At 37.8% G+C, this 14,014-nt stretch overlaps 1 long non-coding RNA gene across 2 annotated transcripts in view; it reads left to right on the top strand.

The window, feature by feature from the left end:
- LOC120752799 (uncharacterized) overlaps positions 1 to 14,014 on the top strand; it is a 164,807-nt gene that overhangs the window by 65,672 nt on the left and 85,121 nt on the right. For both annotated transcript variants that reach the window (XR_009207843.1, XR_005700814.1), the window contains exon 2: positions 13,331 to 13,474. This is a non-coding gene — a long non-coding RNA (uncharacterized LOC120752799). The remainder of the gene's footprint in view (positions 1 to 13,330; positions 13,475 to 14,014) is intronic.

The raw sequence follows: 14,014 nt of genomic DNA on the forward strand, positions 1-14,014 counted from the left end.
GTTGACATAAACTGGTGCTGATCCTGAAGAACATGAGCCCCTTTTCCGTGCATAAACAAATATTTGTGGGGCTATGGAATGAGTGAAATCTGGGAGTTGATGGGGATCCAAAAACTTGACAACTATCCTAAGCTGTTTACATTACTTTCAGACAGCTCCCATATCCTGCTCCCTGAGCGTGTGTGCCGGAAGAGGGGCAGCTGTGCAGGAAGGTGACGCAAAAGGCTGTGCATGGTCCTTCTGCTGATGTGTGTTGATTTAGGCTCACGTAAGCTTTAAAGTTCCTGATATGTGCATTGAACTGGAAATTACCTTCCTGGAAGAAACTGCAGGAGTTATAGTTATCCAAGATCAGAAAGGTTTAGAACCCCTGAAGACCAAATCATTCAGTCTAAAGGTTTTCTCCAGCCAAGAAAGCTGTAAAGGTCATGGGGAAGAGCAAGTTGAGATTTAAAAACCTGCTTTTCGTGAATCTGAGATATTTAGAATGTTATAGTCACATTTAGCTTTGGATTCTGGGTTTTTCTAAGTTCTTATCCTAAAGAAAATACTTCCTTCTGAGGTGGATTCAGTGTCAATATTTTGAGACCGGTGCCATTTTCTGTGACAGGTCTGCTGCTAGGCATGTAATTGGTAATCCATTTCCTCTCCCTCATCATAAGCAGCTCTCTTTTTATGAAATGTAAACCTTATATCCCTATAATGTATAAAATGTATCCTTATAATGAGTAATTCTTTTTTATAAAAAAAAGCTTTCCGAAAGTTCCCGTATAACAAAGCTTACACGTTTTCTGTAGAAGGCTTCATGCACTGAGAATTATAGATGACTACTGTATATAGAGTAGTTAATTTTTTTTTTTTTTTTTGCTAAGCACTAGATTTGCTAAAAACACAGTTTCAAATTGTTGTAACATGGTGAATTTAACCTAGATTTGTCAAGTTGTTTATTGTGACTTGTTTACAAATATTCTGTGTAAGAGAGGAAAAGGTGAGGTGTTTCTATGTTGATGTTAGGTAGAATGCTCCAAGAATTCCCTCACTGATGCAAAGGAAAACCAGTGTGTTTTCTTGAGCCTGAAAGTAAATCAGAGGCAGGCATGATGGAAGTAGTGATTTTATTGACCTGTGCGAACTGTGGTGATCAAGCATATGACTGCTTGTCAGGTACTGTGGTCAGTTATGACTGGATGATTTTGCTCTTTTAGTCATCTTCCCCCTCTTTCAACTTTGCTAATTCTCTCTCTACCACTTTTGTCTCCTCCAAAGTAAATATTTACTCTTTTCTCATTGGTCCTGATTTTTATGGGTTTGACACTTTTGGTATTTCAGATATCATTGCCCAGGTAATTTCTGCCAGGGTTAACAATTGCTATAAGCTGGGTACCCCTGTTTGGTTGTTATATCCTGTTTATTTCTGCTATTTCTCGTGACGTTGTCATGTTAGTGTAGCCTCAGGGTTACTTTTGTATGCATATTACTATCTCTTTGATGTGAGGATGCTATAGCAGTGTCATGTTCTTAACTTGTTGGTACAGCTGTAGATTCAGGGTCTACTATTTATTTGCACCCTCAACAGTTTCAGTGGCCAATCTTTGGAGAAAGTGCCCAAATGGCAATGCTGCCTTTTGTGAATGCAGTGTGCAGCAAGATAACAAGCTCAGGGTTTTAATCTATCTTGAGGGAGTTTGTATCTCTTAATGCTGTGGGAAATGCGCTCTCTCAATGCAGTAAGGTATTTGGAGTCACCCACATTGTTTTGCTCCCCACAAACAAGAGCTCAGTGTGATCCAGATGGAATTTAGATAACTGTAATATGTAGATAGATACTTGGTGTGTTTTTCCACACTGGTTGTGAAAAAGAAAATACGTTACAAGCACAATCCTGGGTGTCTCTTGCCAACAGTAACTTTTTGCTACTAAAAAGGAAATTCCAGGGCCAGATTCTAGGAATTACAAGTTGCAAAAAATACAAAGAAGTTGGAATGTCCCTAATAATCTGGACACAAAAAAGTGTTTGGTGGTTTTGTAGTAATTTAGTAATCCATATATACCTATCTGTCTAGACTTGAAAATGGAGGCAATGAAAAGATTTGCATCTCATAGGGCGCATTTTGGAACAGTGCAGAAGTGGCAAAAAACTGCAAAGAAACAGCCAAAGACAAACATGCATTTATCTTAATCTCGAGTGATAGAAGAAAAGGTGTCAACAAAGCGCAAGTCAATCTCTCTGTGTTTAGTTCTGGCCTATTACATGTGTTTGAAGATAATCATTTCCAGCAAAGAGAGAAGGTGAATTTAGATTCTCTCATTAACTTAAAATTATTTTATTCATAGAAGCATATCTTCAATATAGAAGTAGGGAAATGTGAATATCAGCCTAAAAATGCCCATGGCTTAGGAATTACCTGTATAAGAATCGGTGCCGTGGATTTTATTCACCTATCCCACTCTATAGGCATCCGTAATCAGTGTTAAGGGAAGGAGGTTGTTCCAGAGAGCGGTTTAGTGCTTTCTCAGGTGTTTAGGTTTATTCTCTAAAACTTTAGTGAGAATTTTAACTAGCTATGAGTGCTGGAAGGTAAATAATTCCCTTAAAAGTCTTAATAGTAAGACTTATTTCTCTGGGACTTTTTCTGTCTTTTCACTTTTGAGTGTTTTTGTTGCACTTAGGAAAATTTGTGCTGATCAGAACAGCAAAACAATACACATTTGTCTGTGGGTTAATAATTGCACACCTATTTAAACCTTTTTTTTTTAGGTTTCAAACTGTTTTGGTGGGGTGCTTTTGTTTAGTTGGTTTGGGGTTTTTGAGGGTTGTTTTAGTCCTCCTTTTGGGATGTTTGGAGTAAAATGCAAATAATACTTACACACGCACAGAGATCTAGCCTTTGAATGACTCAAGAATTTGGAACTGTAGTATGGAGAAATTAAGTTTATGATACATTTTAAAATTAAATTAGTCCTTTCCTATTTCACAGTAACAGTGACTCTTCTGTGCCAAGGAAATTCTGGCAAAATTTTAGAAACAGTAAGCTTCCAGATCTGTTCTCAGCTTTGAAGCAAAGCAATTAAGACTCCAGCATAGGTGCTTTCACATTGGTCACATTAAGGAACAGTGGAAAACAAGAAACCATTAATACGTAAGGAGAGTACTGCTGTGGGGACTTCCTTGGGAGCTGATAAGCAAGGGAGAATACTGTGACCACTGGTTTTCACCCGTACTGAAACTCGTAGTACCTCTTAATTCACTCTGTATACTTGAGGGATAATTAATTCCTTGGATATATATTTTGTCCTGAAATCTTTGGCATTAATATAAAGAATGTTCTACTGACAAACAAAAACATGTGTGAAATACTGTTATTCCCATCTGGAGTCCTTGCTGCTAGACTATTTTCTAAATGTAGTAGAATAAGCTTTCTAGAGAAAAATAAGACCCAAACACAATAGGTGATTTCTGCTAATCCTTTGAAAGTTCTTAAATGCTTGGTGTTATTATTGAGAGGAAACCTGAGAGGTAATCTCAGAATGATCTCTTTGTGGGTGTTTGGTGCAGAGTATTAGTGGCAGGGTTTTTAGCTTCAAATGTTGTTCCTCAGACATTGTTTCATGGGAAGTGGGCACACACTGCCATCCCTCACGGTGTGTTTGCAGATGTATTTCATGCCTGCTTCCTGTTCATTTGGATAAGGATTCTGTCTGCTGTTGGTACCTTGAGTCTTGCACCAGTTCCACTGTTCCTGAAAAAAGATATAAAACCAGCAATGGTAACAAAATAAAATAATAACTTCAATAAATTTAAAATTATGAAAAACCCTCAACAACCAGAAAACAAACATACATACAAAACCCAAGCAAAAAATCGCAACCAAAATACCCCCAAAATCTCTAAAACCACAAAAACCCAATCCCAAGCTTTGCCCAAGACATATCTAAGCTAGTTGATGACTGAAGTGCAATAACTTGGTATATTGGAAGGTTTATTGTGTTAGATACTCTCCCACTGTAGGCTTAGACTAACTTAGTTGGAATAAGGGTAAGATATTAATAGATAAAAACTTACTGCAATTGTTTTGTAAGGGGGTCTTTGCATCCTTACAACTCAACACGGTTGAGTTCTGCCATAATGTGTAGTTCTTGTTGCAACAGATGTGCTACAGGTGTGAAAGTGGTGGTTGGTGTTGTCTATGCTTTTGGCCACAACAGAACTTTGGAGAATTGTCTTGCTAAGCTTTCTCTCGCTCTCTTTCTTTTTTTGTTGTTGTTGTTGGTTGGTGGGTTGGTTTGTTTTTTAAATTTTGTCAAACCAGGTGATTGTGAAGTGCATTTTGGAGGCTGCAGCAACCTAAGCTGTTCCAAAGTCCTAACTGCTGTCATTAGAGGCATGAGAGAATTCTTTACTTTTTGCCTTCTTCCATTTATCTCTCCTTTAAATCATAAAGATTTGAGTCCAATAAAAAAAGTGAGTGAGTCATGGCTATCTCTCTTTTCTAAGCCTCTTAAAGAAGAGAGATGTGTGGAAAGAAAAAGCTATGTGATACTCACGGAATTTTGTACAGCTGAAGTAGTATTTCCCTGAAAAATAACACTTTGCTTAGAAGTAGAACCAACTTAGAGAATAATTTTCTGGATTTTTCCCAAAAGTTGTTGCTTTCAAGACCTTCAGGGTTGTTCACTTCCCTGTCTACTATATTTAATTTGGTTTTTGAGGCATCTGTTGTCTGGTGCTGCTGGTCTGCTCTACACAAGTACCTTTCTGCTTTATCTGAGTGTTTCTCATGATTAGAAGGTACTTCATATAATTATCCATAAGACTGCCTTATATTTCAAACTCTGTCTTAAGTTCTCTGTCAGGATGCCTGTAAAAAGAAGAGGAAATGTTTTCTGACAGAAACAAGAGTGCTGCTGATTAAACTGGTGTCTTACTGATCTTGTAATTCCCTGATCATCTGCTTCTTGTCTTATACATTGCAATTCTTAAACATGAAAGCTTTGTGCAATATGCAGCATATTTGGTTCTTTGTTTATTACAGTTTTATAGCAGTATGAGACTCTAACTGACTAAAAATAATCCAAATTTCTATAGTGTTTCTTGCTTTGTCACCTATGCTAAATGCACAAGTGCTTTGGAAGCTACAGTGTATTACAATTTCAAACTCCTCCCATGCAAAGTGACAAGCCACATAAGAAAGGGCCTTGGTTCATCATAGATCTTTTAGCCTGGTGCTTTTGTCAAGAACAAAACAAGCTATCATATCATTTGGTATAACTAGGGCTTGAATTGAATAGGTGTTGTTGCAGTCAAGGTTACTTTGTGGACAGCAGTATGGCTGCTGTGTCTTTACACATCTGACTATTTTGGATTTTTTTGCCATTTCTGATTTGAATGTGTAAATACTGCAAGCTCCTGATATTGATGAATTCTGACACGTGCAGATGAATTCAGCCCTGCCTTTAGAAATTATGATTCAAAATAGGACATTGTTAGTCTTCAAAATAAATATATGTTATATTCATACCTAAGGCTTGGTTTCTTCTGTGCAAGACTTTGTTTTAGAATTAAGTGACTGTATATGCAGTTATAGAATGTAGACAATTTAAATCTCATGAAACTGCTGTTTTGCTGCCATGGCCTGTTCTAGATTGGCTTGACACTCAGGGTGAAGTATGCACCCAGTTCACATTTCTCTGTTGTTGGCCTCAATATTAATACCCACACAGCATGTATGAAATACTTCTGTAAGATCACAGACCACAGCTGATCCATGATAAAAGCACATGAAGCAGAAAAATATAGAAATGATCTCTTCTTCCACTGCTAAAGCAGATTCTTTATTTCACTGTGTTCTGAAGGAGAATTGCTACTAATCTGTCTGAAATGTCTCAGAACATGCTTTTTCCTCCTGCTACAATGCGTAACTTCCAGCAGAACACTTCATCTATTTGCGTATAAGTTTGTGAGGACTTGAAGAATAACATGTCTGGCAAGTGATAGAAGAACAAGGATCTTTGGTCTCAACTACATTAGTTTGCTCAAAGTTGCTGAGTAATTATCCAAGTTTGAGGGTTCTGTTGTTATATCAGGCTTCTAGTAAATTAATGTGATCAGACTGCTCAGAATTTGGCCAAAATTTGGCCATGGAATACTCCATGTTCTTGTGCCAAAGTTGTAGACTTGGCAGAGTTAAGTGCAGAGTAGTGTTTGGCCAACTTGCTAAGGACTGTCTTTTAAACCTCTCTATATTAGAAACAGCCATGGGAAAATTCCTGAACACAGGAATACCAGATAACTGAAATACCAGAACCTGTAATTTTGTCTTTGGGCTGTAGTAAACAGGATATATGATACGATTCTGTGCTACAGTATCCTCAGCTACTTAGCCAAAACATCCACCAAAGCAGCATTCAATGTTTGGATAATATTTCATCAGGTTACAAATGGATTTGATGGCTAAATATATGGTAAGGTGAAAGATCAATTGTAACAGATTAATTCAATTTCCATGTTACCAAATATCTTAGTAAATTAATCTTGTGTGTGGTTATCTGTCACCATAAAAATGTTACTAATCCCTAGAAAATGCTACTATATCAAAAGTTACTGTTTTTTTTTAAAAAAAGGTAAACCATTTTATTTCTTAGATTTGAACTAAGAAAAGGAAATCTCTATTTCACCTTTTACAGTGTCACCTGAAACAGGAAGTCTCCATTGTTTGCAAATTAATGTTATTAACAGCTTTAGAAACTGCTAGTTGGTATGGTCAAATGAAATAATTATTTTAATACCCATGAACTAATTACTACAATACAGGAATTTTGTGGTCTGGCATATGTTAGGATGCTGATTGACATGATCATGAGTTTATGTAGATACATTCCCTATAGCACAGTAAATTCTTCAGGTGCAGAGTTCATTAAATTATAGGATAACTGAGCCTCAGCAGTATTTAGAGACTGTGTAGAAGTAATGTAAAATCTTCATGGCTGTTCACTAGGGCTTTTATGGGATGTGTTCAGTGTCCTGTATCCTGATGATCAGCTGAATATTTATGTGGCTCACTAGGGTTGCTACTGAATGCATACAGGTTTCCAGGTGACAGATTGCCCCTACTTAAATTATTATTACAATTAACATGCTTTTAGCATGACTTTCAAACCCTAAGCTGAGTGTGTAGGTCTGTCAATAAGCAAAGACATTTAGTATATTTTGAGATATAATGCCCCTAGAAGCTCTTAAAAGTATATTCAGAATGGGGTATCATTTTCTGTACCAGCAAAGGCAATTTTATGACACGAGGCATTTGCTAGGACTGCCACTGCAGAAGCAGCAGACTCCGTGCCTCCTGTATGATGCTGGAGTTGCTTTGTGAGTAGGGGAGTGTGGAGTGTGAGACCTGCCAGTGATATGTGTGCAGTGGAGTCTGTGCTCAGCAGCTGCAACCCTCTGGCAACTCTTCATTCTCTTAAATATATCCTGCTCTTTCCTATTGTAAGACTATTTTTTTTTATTCACAACCTTCTGGGAACAGAGGGAAGGAATAGATTATTTTGTTTATGTGTGGCAAAGGTGGTATTCTTCCACCCTGGAATGTTTATCTTTTACACCTGTAAAAGATAAACATTCCAGGGTGGGATAATACCACAAAGACCACTTTTTTTTGTTCAGGAGATGAGATTACTTATAAGATCTAATATATTTGTTTACATCCTCCTCATATTCTAGGTCTCAGATGTAAAACAGAATGCTGTGCCACAGAATACTGGGTGAACTTCAAAGATTTTTCTAAGCATAAGACTGAGGTCTCTCTTCTGAAAGTCTCTTTTTTGTTAGAGTGCTTGACAGAGATGGCTACATGTAGCATTCAAAATGAGAAAAGAAATCCTGATGTCATCCCTCTTGAGGTCAGCTTGATGCAACTCAAATCATATAGCTACATTAAATTTAATGGAAGCAACAGTAAAACTGTCAAGGAAGCTTCATTCTCTTGAAAAGGACGTGGGAGGGGGTAGTAACCTTGGACTTGGGGTTTTATGACAATATTTTTGATTTGGATTTGAGTTTTGGGTTTGTGACAGGATTATTTTCATTTGGTGTGTTTTGTGTGTGTCTTGCTTTCCTCTTGACATTCAAATGGAAAAAATAATATGTAAACTTGGGACTGGCAAACTTGGAATATCTCATTCTGGGATATTCTTGGGAGGGTTTCTTTCCTATAATACATGGCTACTTCAAAAAAAAAAATAAAGGGCCTTCAATATCTTCTATTTTGTATGTCTAAAAATGGTAGTGAACTCTGTACTAGCAAAATGGCCTAACAAGATTTGTGTAGTTAAAGTTAATGCCAGGTGACATAAAAATTATGTTTCTTAATCTTATTTTGTACAGGGAGGACAGAGTTGGCATTAAGTCATATGATATTGCTTGGCAATCCCTCTGCATTTCTTTTTGCTCCTCCCTTCTATCTCTCTTGTACCAGTACGTGCCAGGGAAACTTTGCTAGTCCATCAGATTAGTTTGGTTTTAAAGCAAGATAACTGAGAGCAGAATGCATATTTATTATGTAACAGGCAAGCCTCACATGTTTTGTTTGCTTTGTGCTTGCCGTTGCAGCAGAGACTTTTAAATATATATATATATATATACACACACACATTTAATATGAATTTCTTTCTGTAAAGGGTTTCATGCCTCAGAGTAGGTCTTAGTTATGTTGCCAAATTTGTTTTTTGGCTTCTTTGACCAGAACAGAAGTGAACCTTAAGATTTTTACAGAAATAAATTCCCATCAAACATGAATTTTCAAAAGTGTTTCCCAATGAGATGGGGTTCATGATGCTATCCAAACAAACGTGGCCACCAAAGAGCAAGTTCTGAATTCTGCCATGTGGAACTATAAATCTGTAGTGCAGTTGCAATGAAAAATGTTCTTTATACTCCTTAATACTTGGGAATCCATGTAGTCAAGGTTAAGCTCTATGGCCAGTGTTTTGTTTTGTTGGTATGAATTACAATTCTGGTACTATCTCCATCATCATCATCGTGTTTTCCATGCCACTCTGGTAGAGTGCCAGGTTGGCCTTAGCCAGCTGCCCATCCAAATGCTCTCTGTCCACATTCTCAGCAGCAGGATGAAAATTCTCAAGGTTTTGAGATAAAGACCTTGCTATTTAAGTACACCCAGTATGCCACCAGTTTCTCTCTCCATCTTAAGTTTAAAGGTGAAATCATGTTACTGCTAAAACAGAACTGTTATGGTGAGTACTTATGCTAAGTCTATGTATACAAATCAGATGCTGAAGTTAGGTTCATTATACAGAGGAGGAGCTTTTAAGGGGAATGCAGGAGTTAAATGCCCACTATCCATCATACAAAAAATATTGCTAGGAAAGTAATTTTTAATTTTTTTTTTCTAGCAGATGGCAAGGTTGAAGTAATGTAGAAGGTTTCTGCTGCTAGTGAGATTGCAGTTAGACATAATGCTCTTAGTGAATTCAGGATAGGTTAATACAATTCTGTCCTGTCTGATCAGTTTCCATGACTGAACAGGTTAATGTTCTATTGTGGTTTTCAGTCAAAATTATTCAAAATAGAAAAACTGACTTAGAGTATATGCAAACTAACCCAAATAATTCTGGAACAGCCTTGTTAGGAAGCAACTCAAGGTACAAGTGTGCCAACAGATCTTAGGAGGATGTGCCTTCAGCCAAGGTAGATGGTGGGAAGGAAGTACAGACAATGATGAGCAGCCTGAAGGTCATCTGTGTTCAGTTAATATGTCTTGGTAGATAGTGTTAATCATTCAATTATTAGTCATTTCTGGTAATAGATTAGAGGCAGATGGACTTGTGTGATGGGAGTTAGTGCCCCAGACTACTGGCTTGATTAGCAATAACATCAATAAAACTATGGGCTATTTTATCCCTGATTGCAGTACTGATAGGAAAGAAAAAAAAATTAGGTGTAATGGATGTTAGTATGCTGTAGCTGATGAAAAACTTTCAGCTGAAGATTTTATGTTCTCTGCAATCAGGAATGGGATTCCATTTTACCAATGGCATTCATGCTGTGAAACTCTGAGCACATCTCTAATAGTCAAAACAGAAGGGAAAAATGAGAAGTATTGAGGAGTATTTTCAGAGCTTTTTGGTGTAGGTGTTGTCTTAGCAGTACTCTGTAGCTGTCATCATTGAGCTATAAAAGAAAGAAATATCTGCAACAATCAGATTTTGGAAAGTAAGTGAGCTGTAAGACCTTAGCAGATCACAGGTACAGAAGACAGTCTGTGCTGATGGCAAGTTGTCCTTGTTCATTTCTCATGCTGATGACACGTTCATTCTTCCACCTTCCACAGTTTTTGCTCATTTTGTTTCCTGTTCTCATTCTCTTCATAATGTTTTTCCTCAGTACTTCTACTTCTTCTTTCATAAATAGCGCTGTTGCCCACCAATAAGTCAATGTAGTATAATCTCATAATTGTTTCTTTTACTCAGTGTTTCCTTCCCTTCTGTTGCACTGACAAGCAAAAAGCCTTGCAAGGATTCAGGTAATTAGTGTGGAACAAGCAGACTTTTCCATAGAATATACTCTGAGGCCTGTGAAAGGAAATAAAATTAACCTGTGTGCCTATGTATTCTCCATAGATGTTTCTCAATGACTTTTATGATATACTATGGAGGTCCACACTATTTGACATCTTTTTTAGAACCTGGATGATAGGATAAATTTGCACCTTTCCAAATTAGGAGTTTATACAGAACTGGGAGGAGTGGTTGATACACCGGATGATGGTGCTGTCATTCAGACCAGCCACAGTAGGCTGGTGAAATGGGCTGGGATCAGCAAAGGGAAGTGCCAAGTCCTACACCCGAGAAGGAGAAGCCTTAGGCACCAGTGCATGCAGGCAGCTGACTGGCTGAAAAGCAGCTCTGCAGTGGAGTGGACATTGGGTCCTGACAGATGGTGGGGTGACAGCCAGCAATGCACCCTTGGAGCAAAGAAGGCTAACAGAATCCCGGGCTGTATTAGGAAGACTTGCCAGCAAGCCAAGGGTGGTGATACTTCCCTTCTACAGAGCTGGAGTGCTGTGTCCAGTTCTGGGCTTGCCCCTACAAGAAAGATACAGACTTCAGGAACGAGTAGAGCAAGAACTGTGAAGATGCTTAAGGGACTGTAGCATATCTTCTGTGAAGAGAGCCTGAGAAAGTTGGGACTGTTTAGCCTGTAGAACAGAAGGCTTGGGGGAATCTCATGAACCTCTCTAAATGCCTTTATGGGAGGGAATGCAGATGAGGGAGTCAAACTTCTCAGTAGCACCCAGTGATGCAACAAGTGACAATGGCCACACCTTTCATTGTAAATGTAGTCCAACATTGAAACGTTGTCTAGAAGAATTGTGGGGTCTCTGACCTTGTTGATACTCAAAACTTGTCTGAGCAACCTTCTTTAGGTAACCCTGCTTGAGCAGTGGGTTGGACTAGATGTTCTCGAGAGCTGCTTTCCAACCTAAATGATTCCAAGAGGACAAATAGAAACAATTAGGCTGAGTTTTGGGGAGAATATTTGGATTTAAATGATGTAGAGATTAATGATAGAATTGGTCAGAATGTGTCTCTGAACAAGAGAATGTTGTTGAAAGAACCTCTTTCATTCTGTATACAGTTAATTTAGTGTAAGTCTTATTTCTTTTATCTGTCATCTGTTATGTCTTTGCTGCATTCTGATTTTTGTGCCAGGAGGGAAAAACCTAGTATGAAAAAACAGTGCTAGAACTGAACTCCTGTAGTTAAAGAAGAGAAAAAATAGTGAATGGGGGAAGGGAAAGAATGTCTGGCACAGCTGTTCCCAAGAGCTTTTGCTCACCTTGAGCAGAGCTAATAAATATGACAGGAGCATTAAAGGATTATTCATCTTTTGGTTTTAATGTAAGGTTAAATGTATCTAAATGCAAATGTTTTTATCCAAAGACTTTTATGTTTCAGGATAATTCACTGAACTGAATTAAAGAAGGTTTTAAGACTCTGAATCTTAGGCAAAATGAAGAAAATCTTCTAATATCTGTTACGGAGTTTTTCATCTATACATCTTGAATTGTTTTGTAGAGGAATGATCATATTTTTTTGTTTGTTTTTTTTAGTGGGGGTAGATCAAAGCAGACAGAAATTCAAAGAACTTGCCGATATTCCCAGAATGCATGAAGGTAGAGCCAAAACCAGAAAACTCATTTCTGGGCTCCAGTGTGGCTCATTCTATTTGATGAAAAGGTTTTCCTTTCCTCTTTACATGCTTTGTTCTGAAGTGAACATGAATGGTCTCTCCTCTCACATGCTATGCTCTTAGAGCCAATATTTCTCCTAGTATTCAGCCTCTCAAATGTACAGGACAACTTGTTTCTGTGCTTTTGGGGTTGGGGGACCAAGTACCTTCTTGCCAGTACAACTCAGGGATTAATGTTCCTAGATTTTCTGTGGTAGAAAGAAAGAAAGAAAAAAGTTGTGTCAGCCTATTAGTGCTGGAGCTGGAATGATGACAAATATTTAATCTCTTTGCAATTTTGAAATCTATCTTGCTTACACAGAGGGTTAAATGAGCTTTTAGTAAATAGTTTTCTTTACTATTTGATTGGTTTTTAATATTTGAAGGTCTTCTTTAATATAAATGGAAGAAAAATTCAGAAAAGGTCAATCAGAATAATAATTAAAAATATATTTAGAAAATGCTGTTCATACAGTTGAGATTTTATGATTTTTTTTTTTTAGGTGCTTTTTTTCCCCCTTAAGACATTTGATGAAATTAAATTGAAAAATTCTGCAGTGTTGCTAAATATCACCTGGAGTGTAAAATTTCACACAGTTCTGCTTAACTTACTGGCAAGATACTTGGAGGACTGGGTACTTCAGAGAACATAAATTCTGCTGCTTTGCCTGTTCCCTCATAAATTTTTTACTTTTGTGGAATGATTGTGACAACAAGCACTTATAGTTTATCTGTGAAGATGGAATCTGTGGCTCATTTTTTAAATTTTTAATTGTTTTTATAATTCCCTTTTGGAGCAGGACATGCTTGGCTTCTCCCTTGCTCCTTCAGTGATCTATTTCTTTTTTCAACCTGTCTTTTTCTCTGAAGAACAGGAATGTTGATGCCAGTCTATGACAGTTACCTACTACAAACACAATTAATTTCTGTGGAGAGGGGAAGTGTCAGTAGAAGTAGCATTTTTACTCTTTTTTTGGTTTTGTTTCTGCCAAGTGAAGAAACTTGCAGGGACTGAGCATCTGATGCTTAGGAATCCTGTTCAGGGCAGGCTGACAGGTTTCTCCTTTGACTCTGTAGGTTATGTAGGCCTCCTCTTGCAGAGAGTCGGAACAGTATTGGTTTACTGCTTCAAGTATCCACGTGGGATTTATAACAAGAAACAGTGTTCAGGACGGGTTTTGATATCCTAGGCCAGACAAAAGAAGTGGAGTCCATGCAGGGGTAAGCACTCCATTGAATTCTCAAGGTATTCATCCAAAATCTAATTGTAGCACTCATTCAAAATAGGAAGACTGGGAAACAGATATGAAAATCCAGCTTAGTATCAGACTGCTGCCTTTATTAAAAGGAAGTTTTATGCCTTTTTTTGCTCCATTCTTTTGCTATTCTGTCTTTGGTGCAGTTTTGTGTGTGTTCCTACAAGAAGTTGTGGTCCCTGCTTTTCCTTTCACATTTGCTGTGTGTTTCTAGCTTTTTTCCTTTAATTGGTACATCTCTGACTGTACTGAAGATCCACGTTTGTCCTTAGAACTAGCCCCCCTCCAAACACACACATTCCACCCCTCTGGCATGTTTCAGCTCAAATCCTCAAAGGCTGGCCAAAAGGAAGGGGCAGAGGGGAGCCTGCAATAAGAAGGTGAGTCTGGAGGAGGTGGAAGGAAGTACTTTTTTCCTTTGCTTTCTGACAAAAATCCCATGTTATGCTGCATAGTTAGTAGAACTACAGTCCAAGACTCCAGTCCTTTACCAGGGAAAGCTACA

This window comes from Hirundo rustica, chromosome 5 (assembly GCF_015227805.2).
Source record: "Hirundo rustica isolate bHirRus1 chromosome 5, bHirRus1.pri.v3, whole genome shotgun sequence".
Taxonomy (NCBI): Eukaryota; Metazoa; Chordata; class Aves; order Passeriformes; family Hirundinidae; genus Hirundo; species Hirundo rustica.